Source organism: Suncus etruscus, chromosome 6 (genome assembly GCF_024139225.1).
Source record: "Suncus etruscus isolate mSunEtr1 chromosome 6, mSunEtr1.pri.cur, whole genome shotgun sequence".
Lineage (NCBI taxonomy): Eukaryota > Metazoa > Chordata > Mammalia > Eulipotyphla > Soricidae > Suncus > Suncus etruscus.
In genome coordinates, this window is record NC_064853.1 from 132,797,809 (window position 1) to 132,811,308 (window position 13,500).

At 47.4% G+C, this 13,500-nt stretch overlaps 1 protein-coding gene across 2 annotated transcripts in view; it reads right to left on the reverse strand.

The window, feature by feature from the left end:
• Positions 1-9,045: 9,045 nt before the first annotated feature.
• Positions 9,046-13,500, reverse strand: part of FBXW11 (F-box and WD repeat domain containing 11) — a 100,696-nt gene continuing 96,241 nt past the window's right edge. For both annotated transcript variants that reach the window (XM_049776060.1, XM_049776059.1), the window contains one exon: positions 9,046-10,979. The gene's annotated coding sequence lies outside the window, so the exon portion shown is untranslated. The remainder of the gene's footprint in view (positions 10,980-13,500) is intronic.

The following is a 13,500-nucleotide window of genomic DNA, read 5'->3' on the forward strand; positions in this document are numbered from 1 at the left end:
GGGCGGGCTTCAGTGGCACTGGCCTTTGCCAGGCCACTGAGACCGCAGGCCACAGACTGCAATCCCAAACCCAGGAGCTAGCCTCTGTGTTGGCACCTGGCCCCTCATCTCTGCCTCCATCTCATGTCTTAGGGCCCTGCCAAGGACCACATCCATTCAATTCTTCAAATATGTGGGGGTATACTGTTCTCCTTGGGGCTGCATGCAGGAGCCCCAGGTAGGATCCTTGACACTTCATCTTCCCCCAAACACCATTATGTGTGACCCAAGAACAAAAAGAGTTCATCCTCGAGATTTACTCACGATCCCCAGGGTAATGGGGAAGGACAAATATTATCTCCTTTGTCAGAAACACACCAGGACAAATAGTATTTCCCAGTGCATCCATATCCGTGAACCCGGCTGCCTTCTACTTGCGCTCTACGCCGCACAACACTGAAGCATCACAGCTTCCATGGGCTTCCTCAAAATTGGTTTATTAAATCAACAATTACTAAGAGGTGGGGGGGTCAAGGTCGAGATGCACAGGGAGTGGCCCACAAGCAGCATCAAATGTGGCCTCCACACCAAATAATAAGGAACAAACAATAAATAACAGCATGACTGCGATGAGACGGTGGTAGGGGAGGAGGTGGAAGGCAGGAAAGCGGAGTGAGCAGGTGACAAAGCTCATTCCCGGCCTACTGGCAGGAAGGAGGAGTGTGAAGAAACTTCTGGGCTGTCACAGAGCCACAGAGAGCTTGGAAGGATGCCCAGAAGAAAGTTCATGTATGTGGCTCCCACAGGCTGACCATGGCTGTCTTTTTTCTTCCCTTTGGGAGCCATCTCCCCTCAAACAGTGAGACAGTCCCGTCACTGCCTCTCGGGATGCCAATGGGGAACTTGAATACAGTGACTGAGGGCTTGCCTGGCACATTTCCAATTACCCACAGTCAACCCACTATGAAAACAGCACAGACAATGTGATGGACAGTCTGATTCTGCTTTCAAGTGAGAGCACTGGCCTGAATTCCTCAAGGTATGTTATGGAAACCATTCTATTTGGTGGTTGGTTCTGTTGAGATAAGTTCAGCGCATGGCTTATAAGTGAGACATAATCACAGGTGTGAATGTGGAGGAAACAGCAGCAGATGAAGGGGCAGGGTCTGTGGTTTTAGGGAAACCTCCGCAGAAAACAGGAGGCCATGATCAGGGAGTACAGGGTCCTGTGGCACCAACAAGCACTACCTTTTTGTGGTGGTTCCAGTTCTTACTACTAAGTACTATGGAGTTACTTGACCTACCTCTACCAGTGGATTGACAATGTCACCATCCCTGCCATCCTCCCCATTCCTTATGAATCGATCTATACTGCTGGTTCTAATGCAGGATCCAGAGACAGGGTAAAAATCAGTCTGACTAACAAAGGCAAAGGCAGATGGCCTCCTGGGCCCATAAATCAAACCGAGGACATCCATCCAAGCCATGAGGCCATGGCTGTATCCCCACCAGGTCTTTGATGAGGGATACAGGAAGGCCTAAGGATGCAGCTAGTAACAAAGACCTCCTACAAGGCACTGGTAATATCCTTCAGTCTTGATAATATTACATAAGCACCAGGTTCCAGCTAGACCTGAGGCTGGATCTATAATGGACTGTGATGTCCATCTGTGATGGATTCTTCTTCAACCTTGTTCCTGACACACACACATTATATATAGGACCTGTCTCCATCACCCACCCGCAAATCTTCCCAAATCCTTCTTTTTCTTGGACTATTTTGGATTGGGTTTGCTGATACTTGCAACCAAGAATCTCAACACATACATGAGTCTCGAGGGCCAGTTAAGCAAATGCCTGAGGGGGGTTGTAGAATTAATGAGCTGGCAGCTTTCCTCAGCTCTGGAACCACAAGCTAATTGCCTCTGTCCCAGAGTACGGTCAAACACTTGACAGCTCTTTATGAGACTTGGGTCAAGCCTTCCAGAAAGCAGTGGTGCTCAGTCAGGGGCGCTCTCAGCCCCTAAGGACACAAGTGTCTAGAGACACTATGGGGTGCCCTGTGGAGGGCATGTAGAGATAAAGCTTGTGCGCTAGTGTTCAATGGTCGCAGGAGGCTTGAGACAGGGGCACTGCTGGGGCTGAGACACCCCAGAGCAAAGTTTTCAACAAGTCATCTCTTGCAGATCCTTCCTTCAGCACCACAGCTCTCCAGGACGCTAAGGACAAATCCAGGACCCCGGGGAACTTGATAAAGCACTTTTCCGTAGAACTGATCCATCCCATGATTTTTTTGTTTTTGTTTTTGTTTTTGGGTTTGGGGGCCACATCTGGCGGAACTCCAGTGTTAACTTCTGGCAGGCTTGGGGGACCATGTGGGATGTCAGGGATCGAACTGGGGTCAGCTGCATGCAAAACTAATGACCTACCCGCTGTGCTATTGTTCCCACCCCAGATCCACCCACCTTGCAATATCGGCCCAAGTAATATCAGCTCAACAAAAAGTAACTTCATAAAAATGGCTCTACACCTGTTTGGAGAGGAGAATGGTGGGACCAGGGGTCACACGCTGTGCTTATGACTTCACTCTTTGCTATGTGGTCAAGGGTCACACATGGGGTTCAGGGACCATATGTGTGCTGGGGATCAAACTAGGGCTAGCTGCATGCAAGGCAAGTGCCTTACTTCCTGTACTATTCTCCAGTATTCTACCATATTTGAAAAAAAAAAAAAATCAACCACGTGTTGACTGAGTACAAAGCCAGGAGTGCACTCTGAGCACTATTGAAGCTTCAAAATACAACCAACCTCAAACCCCAAAATGGTCACACAAAATCTGCAATGCTTATCCAGTGAAACGCAGCATTCTGTTGTGTTATGTTTTGAAATAGCTACGATGTGACTCAAAGCCAGTGAAGAGAAACAGCTGAAGTTCTTGCCCAGGTGGCAAGATTTTCTTGTGGGATCTGCAGCCACGAACCCCCCTCACCATGGCCATCACCTCCCTAAACAGCAGCTTCCCCCACACCCAGAACTAATGGAGGAAACAGATAAGCATGCTTCTATTTCCCCCATGTCCAATAAAGGACGAGATAGTTCCCTTTCAGTACAGAGTAGTATTTCTCTGGGTTCCCTTCAGAACCCACATCCAGTGACATACTTCTGAAGGGGAGGGGGAAGTGATTCTAAAATCAAAACCCCTTCAGGCCCCTTCTGGATTCCCCCAGAGCAGCAAGCACAAGCAAAGAAAGACTGCTAAGTCCTGCAGCTGGGAAGCAAAGGCGGGCCTTTCCAAAGCCAGCAGAGCCCTTTCTCACTTGGCATCTTAAGGAATCGTCTGTGTGCACACCCGTGCCCATGATGGGGCTGGGTTGTCTGCATTGCATAGAACCAGAGGCCCAATGAAGAGCAGATCCAAACCTCTCCAGAAGCAGGCGCTCTCTCCTCCTCTCTCTCTCTCTCTCTCTCTCTCTCTCTCTCTCTCTCTCTCTCTCTCTCTCTCTCTCTCTCTCTCTCTCTCTCTCTCCCCCCCCCCCCATTTCCCACATTCTTTGATTCCCAATACTGACTCGGGCAGTTATACAATAGCTATGCAGCCATGTGGCACTCAGAGACATTTTGATCCACAGGAGACCACCTAGACAACCGTGGTCTTTCTCAGGGAACTGGTGGGAACCCCGAGTCTGACCACATACTGCTATGTACGCCACGACAGAATCACTTCAACATGCGTTTCTGACACATTTCTACCTCTCCCCATTGTTGATGTATGTGACAGAGGACAGACTCTAAGTATGACAGTGCAACAGAGGGTCACCTGGGATGGCTCAGATGGTCCAGTGGGAATGAACTCCTGGGGGAAGGGATCATCAGAGCAGCAAGCAGTGGCACATGCCAAGGCCCCTTTGCAGAAACCAAGTCTACAAGGGAAAACCGGCAGCTGCCCGAGGAGTCACACTGGCCAAGCTGGCAGGGCCAAGGGTGGGCAAACTGCATCCAGAACTCCAACTTAACAGGAGAGACTGATCAGGAGGGTGCCAGGGATAACAATGTCCTGGTTTGTCTGATGCCCCATGTTCTCCTGCCAGATGACTGTGAGGTCAGCAGGAAGCCACTAATGCTGATCACAAAGCACCATTGGCCGAGAAGTATCGTCTCAGCCCGGCCCTGGGCCCAGGCTCCTGCGATACCTGCTGGGGACCACGACCGACCGTCACTGTGTAGCCCCATGGCAGACTGAGTAGGGGGGGGTAGTTGGGCATTTCTGCCTCTCACGCTACTGCACACTCCAGGACAGGGCGGGCTGGTGGGTGTGTTCCTGGGGGGCAGGGGAGCCAGGAATGTCTGAGAAGTTGATCTGCTCCCAACATACTTTGCAAACCTCGTTTGCTTTTGCCCAGTCTCATGCTTTCGGATGTGTTTTGAAAAATATTCCATATGCTAATGGAATGTCACCATCTGCCAAAGAAGCCAGAGCCCAGTTTTAAAGGAAAAACTATTACAGGAGTGAGGTATTCACTGGGGGGCCCTAAAGAGCCCCGACGTGGCTGACCCAGGGCTGACCTGGGCCGCCTCATGTTACTGACATGAAAAGGGAGCGAGCAAAGCTGAGGCCAATTAACTTCTCGCTCTTTCATTCCCTGCTGGCTCGAGAGACCCCTCCTTTTGAGTCCCAACACCCCCTTTTCTTGGAGACATGATGAAATTTCCTGAAACAAAAACTTTGCAGCCTGGGTCTATAAAACGCACTGGCCTCTGGTGGAGACGCTCTGATGGCCCCTTTTATCTCAATCCCGAGGCACAGACCCAGCCCCCCCAACCCTGTGTGCCTGTTTCCGCAGATGGGTTGAGGCATATGCCCAAGTCTGTTGGGAAGTGGCTGGAGGCTGTGCCCTAGCTCATGCCATCCAGGAGACCTGGAGAGCAGAGTGAGGAAGGCTTAAGATACCAGCTCTTGGGGCAGGCCTGGTCCCCCTCGACACAAGTGTGCGTGGGTATTTCCCAGCTATGAGGGTATCCATCAGGGCTGTTGAAACCAGGGGTTTTCCCACAGATGTGCGTGTCCATCGACGTGGCAGAAACTATAAGGCTCCTGCATCCTACCTTGGCACTGCTCCTGCACGGCTGGCCCCTACGCTTCCTCTTCTCTCCTGCTGCTCCCGGGAAGTGGGGTTCCAAGGGTCTGGCTTCTCTCCCTTCTGGACAGTTTCAAGAAAATGGTCTCTGCACCTGTGGGGTTTGAATCCTGACACCCCTACCCCCTTGACACTGCTTGCATCAACCACCCCCCTCCTGCCCTATCTACCCTGTGGGTAGACCAGGGGTGTTCTCACTACGTTCTCCATTAAGAACCAAGCACTCTGATCCCCACTCAACTCATTATGTGCACTTGGGGATCACGGGCCACTGCACCCGCCATTCCAGCTCATTCCCATGGACCAGGCCTGCTGGTCGAGAACGGGCCATGCACAGCCCCAGGCCTCATTTTTCTGAAACAGAAGCTTCCTGAGAGCAGTGTCCTGGCTCCTTATGGAAGGTTCCAGAGTGCCAGGGCCTCCCTAGAGCACTCGGCTCCTCACAATACTTCCCTGCTTCCACTGAAGTACTTTTGCTGCAAAGTGCAAAATGACCACTCTCCAAAGTGGCAAATCCAGGCGCCTGTAGGTTTCTGTAGTGAGATTCAGGGGAGAGCGGAGGATCAGGCTGGCCCAAGGGGAAAAGCAGTTCATGAGGCCATACCCAAGAAACTGCTGCAGTTTTTATTTAAAAAAATTTAAGGGGGCTAGAGAGATAGCATGGAGGTAAGGCATTTGTCTTGCATGCAGAAGGACGGTGGTTCGAATCCCGGCATCCCATATAGTCCCCTGAGCCTGCCAGCAGCGATTTCTGAGCGTAGAGCCAGGAGTAACCCCTGAGCGCTGCCGGGTGTGACCCAAAAAATAACAACAACAACAACAAAAAAAAAGAACTAAGGGTAAAAAGGGTTAAATAGAAAGCAATAACAGATCAGGGTTGAGAGGATGAGAGGATAAAAGAGAATTTGTAAGTAAGCTTTTCAGTCAGAAGAAATCCTAGTGGTCACACCTACAGCAAGAAAAGGGAAGGGGAGAATGTTCTGGAGAGCTGGACAGCCTGAGCACTGACTTGAAGCCCAGATTTGTTCTCCAGTACCACACCATATCCTGAGCTCTACATTAGAAATAGGCGGGGCCAGAAAGATAGCATGGAGGTAAGACATTTGCCTTGCATGCAGAAGGATGGTGGTTCTAATCCCAGCGTCCCATATGGTCCCCTGAGCCTGCCAGGAGCGATTTCTGAGCGTAGAGCCAGGAGTAACCCCTGAGCGCTGTTGGGTGTCTCTCTCTCTCTCTCTCTCTCTCTCTCTCTCTCTCTCTCTCTCTCTCTCTCTCTCTCTCTCTCTCTCTCTCTCACACACACACACACACACACACACACACACCGATTTTTTTTAAAACAAAAACTAAGCTTTAGTTTTGGAGCCACTATGAAGTTTTACTCCTGCCTCTGCACTCAGATATCAGTTCTGGTAGGCTCAGAGGACCGGGTGCTGGGGTTCGAACTTAGATCTGAATGCAAGGCAAGCAACCTGCTCTGCTACCTGCCACACAATCTTTCTGGTCCTATTTTTGAAGGCTCTCCCAAGCATTTGCTTAGATCTAGCATTCTTCCCAACCCAGCCCCATACCCTCTTAGTCCTCCACACTGCTGTCGTTGCAAGGCTCCATCCTAGACCAAACCAAACCATACCCAACCATGATAGGGAAACCATGAGGTCCTGGATTTGTGCACACCATGAGTAGACTCCAGGCCACTATTTGTTGTTGTTGTTGTTGTTTGGTTTTCTGGGCCACACCCGGTGATGCTCAGAGGTTACTCCTTGGCTACACCCTCAGAAATTGCTCCTGGTTTGGGGGGCCAAATGGGATGCTGAGGATCAAACCCAGACCCATCCTGGATATGCCTAGTGCAAGGTAAATGTCCTACCGCTGTGCTAGCCCACCAGGCCACTATTTTATATTTTTTGCAATATACACAACATTAGAATTTATTTTATTTTTAATTTATTTTAAAGTTCATCAAGTTTTCCTATTTCATGATCTTTATACCAGTGGATTATGCAGCATAAATTGTTGCAAAGAACTAATAAATTAAGTCATCATTAACCCCTCTTATTCCTCTGATATTATTCCTTAGCTTGCACCTGTTTTCAAATATCAAATAGTTTTACACACACACACACACACACACACACACACACACACACATTTGTCAAGAGCTTATGAGAAAAATTAGTTAACAATAGTCGGAAATCAAAGTTCAAGAGTGAAAGGAAGATTCCTTGGATAGAGTTAAGGGAAATTCCCTTTCACTCTTATCTTCTAAAAATTCTGCACATTAATTTTCTCAGCTATGTGCACATTAGGCATTTAAAAGTTGTCTTTGGGGGTGGGGGAACCACATTCAGTAATGCTCAGGGGTTATACTCCTGGCTCTGTGCCCAGAAATCGCTCCTGGCTTGGGGATCATATGGGATGCCAGGCATTGAACCCAGGTCCATCCTGGGTCAGCCACGTGCAAAGCAAACGCCCCACTACTGTGCCATTGCTGAGGCCCCTAAAAGTTGTATTTCTTTTTCTTTCTTTCCTTCCTTTTCTTTTTTTTTTTTTTTTGTTGTTGTTGTTGTTGTTTTTGGGTCACACCTGGCCTCGCTCAGGGGTTACTCCTGGCTTACCTCCAGCCCCTAAAAGTTGTATTTCTTAAGGGCCCAAGCAATAGTACAGTGGATAGTGCGTTTGCCTTGTACATGGTAGATCCAGGTTCAACTGCTGTCATCCTATATGGTCCCCCAAGTCTCCAGTAGGATTCCTAAGTGCAGAGTCAGAAGTAACTTGAGCAACACTCCGTGTGGCCCCCAAAACAAATATATATAAATATATATACAAAAATAAACACTGTATTTTTAAACAAGAAAACCGGGTAAGGGTGATCTTCTAACATCTCTTATTTCAGCTCAAAGTCTATCCTTGTGATGTAATTGGGTGCTGGGATATGTCAGCTTCCTGTCCAAGTGGGGGGCCAGAGCTGCAATGCGTCTCTTATCCCCAACACCCCTTCTTCAAGGGCCTGAGGATCACTTACCCACTCTCAATGCTCAGCCCTTTGAGTCCTCTCCCAGCCCCACTTTCTTACTTTTGCATAAGTACTTGTGGGGGTAGATTTGTTTCAGCAGTCCCTGCCCTGGATTCAAGTCTTCCAGCAGAAACCCACCCATGCACTCACAGACAGACATCACAAGGCTCTCAGGGGCCAAGAGTGCTCTGACTTCCACCTCTCTCTCTCTAGAGGAGCAGAGTTTTCAGTTCAACAAACATCCATGCATGACCCTGGGCCATGGAGCCATGGACTCAAGCCGGATCTCTCTCACACAAGCAAGACAAGTGGTCTATCGCTGTTTTGCCTCCCAACTGGAAAAACGTCTTAAGAGAACAGCAGAGTATTGCAACACTTTATTTAATAGTATTGGCTTTGAATTAGTAGAAGCTGGAATAACAATTGCATGAGCCTCATCAGGTGTACTGCATAATACTCATAACTTGATTGACATTACTTAGCAATGTATTGGACACAGGTCAAACTTTTGTTTTTTATTAAGCACATTCCACAGTACAAAGCTGTCATGAATAATATCTGTACAATTTAACCATTTCAATAAGCTGTTCAGACACAAATTTATTTCAAACAGATAATTGGCAAACATAATTACAAGTTAGAATTAGACTATCCCAGTGCTTTTAAAACATTAATATAGTATGAATTTACAGTTGTTCAATGATGGCAGAAAATAAAATCCAGACTACTTAGAATTCCAGAAGTCCGAATTCCTTGGGTGCCAACTCCCCTGATTATAATTTAGTAGGCACAATTCACACGCCGTGTTGCGCGTTCACAGACCATGATCTCCCAAGGAACAAGAATTTCTATCTTCAACATGCAAAAACAATAAAAAGTCCATCTAGTCAGATGAGCCTCTTCCCCTCTCCCATGCCCCCTCCATCCAAGTTCTTTGTAATTAAACCTGGAAGATGCGGCAAAAGGCAAGTTGCTTTCACAACCCCTCTCAGGCTCAGAAGGAGAAGGCTCATTTGAGATCCAACTGCTCCACCACAACAGAAATTAAGTGTAAGTCATAGGAGGAAAGAGTGTAAAAACAAGAAGGGAGAAAAATGAAAATGTGTAAGTCAGCCCTCCCAGCCCCCATGCGCACACACACATGTGCAGACATGCACGAATTCATGAACGAACACACACACACACACACACACACATTTTGATCCCCGCACCGCTCTCAATGCCAAAGACAAAGCAGGCCAGGACCTATCCCTTTCCATGGGAACACAGCTAGTCGAGAGGAGATTCTTATTGGTCCTTTCAAACAGCACGGACATTCCTTGATCTTTGGAAACAAGGGCAAGGGGCAAATTGAAACCTACTACTGAAGGGGCAGAGGGAGAAGCAGTGCCAACAGGAGGCCTAAGCCCTTGGCATGCGTGGTCAGCTGACCGCATCCAGGCGGCGGAGCACCTGCTGGGACCACGGCGGCAGGTGGCACCAGAGATGGCAGGGAGTGGGGTTTGTGAGCTTGAGGTTCTGCACCAGGAACTGGGTCCCTTCCACAAGAGATAGGCCTCAGGGCCACCTGGAAATCCCACTCCCAGGGCCTCGTCTTCCTCCCTTACCAGGGTGACAGACACACAGGGCAATGAATTTGACAGCAATGTCAAATGAATACTATGGACATGATTGCTAGCACTCAGGTGGAGGAGGAGGAAAATGACAGTAACAACTCACTCCCCCCACCACCACCACCAAAAGAAAACATTAAGGTACCTCTCTCTATTGCATATACTTGCACAAAAGGTAAGACGTTTTGTGTGGAACTTTAGAAATGACAGAATTCCAATGAACCACAGACACAGACACACACAATGAAACAAGCAAAGAACACCATGAATACTGACTGCAGGAAGGGTCCCAGGCAATCCACATTTGTCCTGACATCAGGTTTTAGAGCCCAGTCCACGGCTAAGTGTGAACACATGCTGGATTAGTGTCTCTGGCCTGGGCAGACTCCAGCCATCTTGAGGTTCAACTGTTATGTACATTATATCTACATGCGGATACAGTATTTTAAATTAGGAGGCGAGCACGCAGGTAAAGGTGTTAACTCTACCAAGTATCAGATGCTTGGAGGTTTTCAGAGAATAGTTAATTAAAAAAAAAAGCTATATCACCTGCTGGGAGATAATATAACCTGGCTTATAATTCTTTAAATTAAAAGAAACCGGTACAGAGAGGAAGTAGAATCCAAAACAAACAAACAAAAAAATAGTACTAAAACAACCCAGAGAAATGTTTCCATTGTCCAGCATGTTTCTAATACAAGCCAGAATTCATAACAACATAGCCATCAGAAGATGAATGTTAGCTTCTGCACAGGAAAGCCCTGGACATCCTGGGTAGGTGTTTGGCACCCAATCTTTCCTGAAGAATGCCGTTTCTTGATATCAGGCCAAAGTGCAAAGCAATATAAATTAGAGGACAAGTCTTCTCGAGCCCTCAGTGACTTCTACCGTGTTCCTCAGAAATGAACAGTTTACACTGGAAGCATGAGAAGTTTTTTTTGTTTTGTTGTTTTTGAATATTTTTTTGTTTTGTTGGATTTTTTTTGTTGTTGTTGTTTTGTTTTTCCACAGAGGGCAGGGGGGAAAGGGGCTTTGGGTCTACTTGAAGTCAGTGAAGCAACTGTGTCCTTCTCCAAGTAGAGGCAGGGAACGAAGGTGAGAAATGTCGGTACTTGAAGAGTTAGGCTGCTTTGCATCTACCCAGCGTCTAGAACCAATTCCAGCTTCATAACTCAGCGTGAAGAACTCGGTAGGCGTTTGGTGGCCATGTAGCCAGTAGTTCAAGACTAGGAAACCCTGAGGAACATAAACCAAAATGAGGACAGGTGCTCTTCTGGCCAGATGGTAACAGAGGGACTCCCAGGCCCATCCAAACCCAAAGCTTCATGACTCAGTTCCAACCCTCCACGGCAAAACTGTAAACTGTGTGTGGTTTTATGAGCAGGGTTTCCCACAAGGCATTTGGAGGAGTCCAATTCCCAAAGAAGAGAAACCAGGGTCCAGACTGAGGGCCGACAGTGACTAACATGGAACGCTGTAAGCCAGCAGCCCACTCAAGACCGTCCTCACCTGCTAATGGACAGATCTCCAAGTCATCTGCTGACCTAAATGTCTTTTTCTTGTTTTGTTTTGCTTTAGGGGTCACAATGGAGGTGCTCAGGGCTTACGCCTGGCTCTGTGGACAAAGGTCACTCCTGGCGGGGCTCAGGAAACCATGTGAGGTACCAAAGATTAAACCTGGTCAGCCACATTGCAAGGGTAGTGCCTTCCCACTCTGGCCCTGCATGTCAAAATTTGGTGGCCCAGAAAGATAATGCAGAGTAGGTGCTTTTCCAAAGGCAACTTTCTGAAAAGGTTGTCTATTTCCATGAAGATCAAGAATCCAAATAAGGGGCCAGAACGATGCCACAAGCGGTAGGGCATCTGCCTTGTATGCGCTAACCTAGGACGGACCGAGATTTGATCCCCTGGCATCCCAAATGCCCCCCCCCCAAGCCAGGGGCGATTTCTGAGTGCATAGCCAGGAGTAACCTGAGTGTCACAGAGTGTGGCCCAAAATCCAAAAAAAAAAAAAAAAAATCAAATAAGCCTCCTCAATGGGGGTTCAAGAAAGTTTTGATCTCATTTGCCGCTGCATTCCCATGAAAGACATTTACCAGAATCCCTGAATGTCATTTACACCCCGGAACTCACACTGTGGTTGAGTGGACTGATTCAACTCACCTGTGGGCAAAAGCGGCTCTTTAATGCCACACTTTTGGCCCTAGACAGAGAAGGCACCTCTAGAATCCTGTATAAGGGGAAGGAAGAGTCGGGCAAAGACGAAGCTCAGAAAATGAGCACGACACAGTCTTCTAATAGCTAGAAGCTGCAGGGCATCTAACTGTAGAAGAAAGCCTAGTCAAGCAATCTGAGATTGTTTTTCCCTAAAGAAGGGCAGTTTAGGCAAATGCAAACATTGGGGATATAGAACTACTTCACATAAGAGAAAGTGAACATTTTTAAAAGGTGTCTCATTATCAATCATCATTTCAGAAACTCTGAAAAGGATATGTGCAAAGGAATTAACAACTGTGAGCCTTGAATGCACATTATTTTCTTCTTTCAGTTTATTTGCTTAATAATTTCCAAACCATGAGTTGCCAATAAAGACCTTGTAGATACAGTTCTTGTTAACAATTTAAATATTTTTTCAAAAAGTTTCAACAAACCAACCTATTGTTACATTTGCTGACATAAAAATACTCTTATCTTATATTCTAGGATAACTATTTAACTGCAAGGCTAAATCACATAAATCATGGTTTCTTCTAGGCATAAATCTTACACGGAAATAATTGTTTTTCAAAAGAAAAGAATTTGAAGAGAAGCAACAAGATCTATAAAGTTGGCAACAAAAGTTGTTCTCTTTGAAAAGACATAATATTTCAGGGGCACTACTTTATGCAGCTAAAAAAGCCAGATCAGACGTTCCTCACTGATCTGTGATTATGGATCAGAGCAAGATAGGGTTCTCAGAGTCTTACAGAGAACAGAGAAAGCAGGCCCAGAACACAACTCCCTGCAATCTACAGCCAGTGGAAAAGAGAGACAGTCCTCTCCCACATCTCCACCATTTTCTTCTTGCCTTGTGTTCATTTACGGCCAAAACATCCCAATTGGTAGCAGGACTAAGACAGCATTCTGGAAAGGCCGGAAGGAAACCAGTTTTCATTCAGATCTGTTCTTTATTGCTTCCGTTTCCCTTAAGCTTTTCAAGCAGTATCTAAAGCTTTCTTGGGAGAAATTACCACCTAGAAGATCTTCGAGACCACCTCAGCATAGGTAAACATTCTGCTAGGCAGCGCTGTCACCAGGCTGATGAAAAGCCGAGTCTGAGGGACCAGGGCAAGGGAGAGAGAGGGAGTCCAAGAGCGCAACAGAGCCTCTTTGGGACCCACCAAGGTAGCATTGAAGCTGGACCCTGTAGCTTCACCAAGGGGCAGGAAGGGGACCAGCCAGCACTGAACTCACTGCAGACCCTGGGCTTATCTCCAGTGGTAAACAGAATTAGAAGAGGTAGGCAAGTCTTTATGTTTTCCCTTTGGTAAGTTGAGACAGATGTAGGGTGAGGAGGGGATCGCCAGGACATTCATTCCTAGTGGTGCCTGGGAACCCCCAGACTAGGACAGTGATGAAGGGTGGGCACATGGATGAGTCACATCCTAAGTTCAGCAAACTTGTTCTTACAGGTCACAAAGAACATGATTTAGGGTTTCTGTGCAGTCGTCGGCCATGCCAAGAAGTGTAAAGGCAGCCACAGACTTTGGCAGTGTTC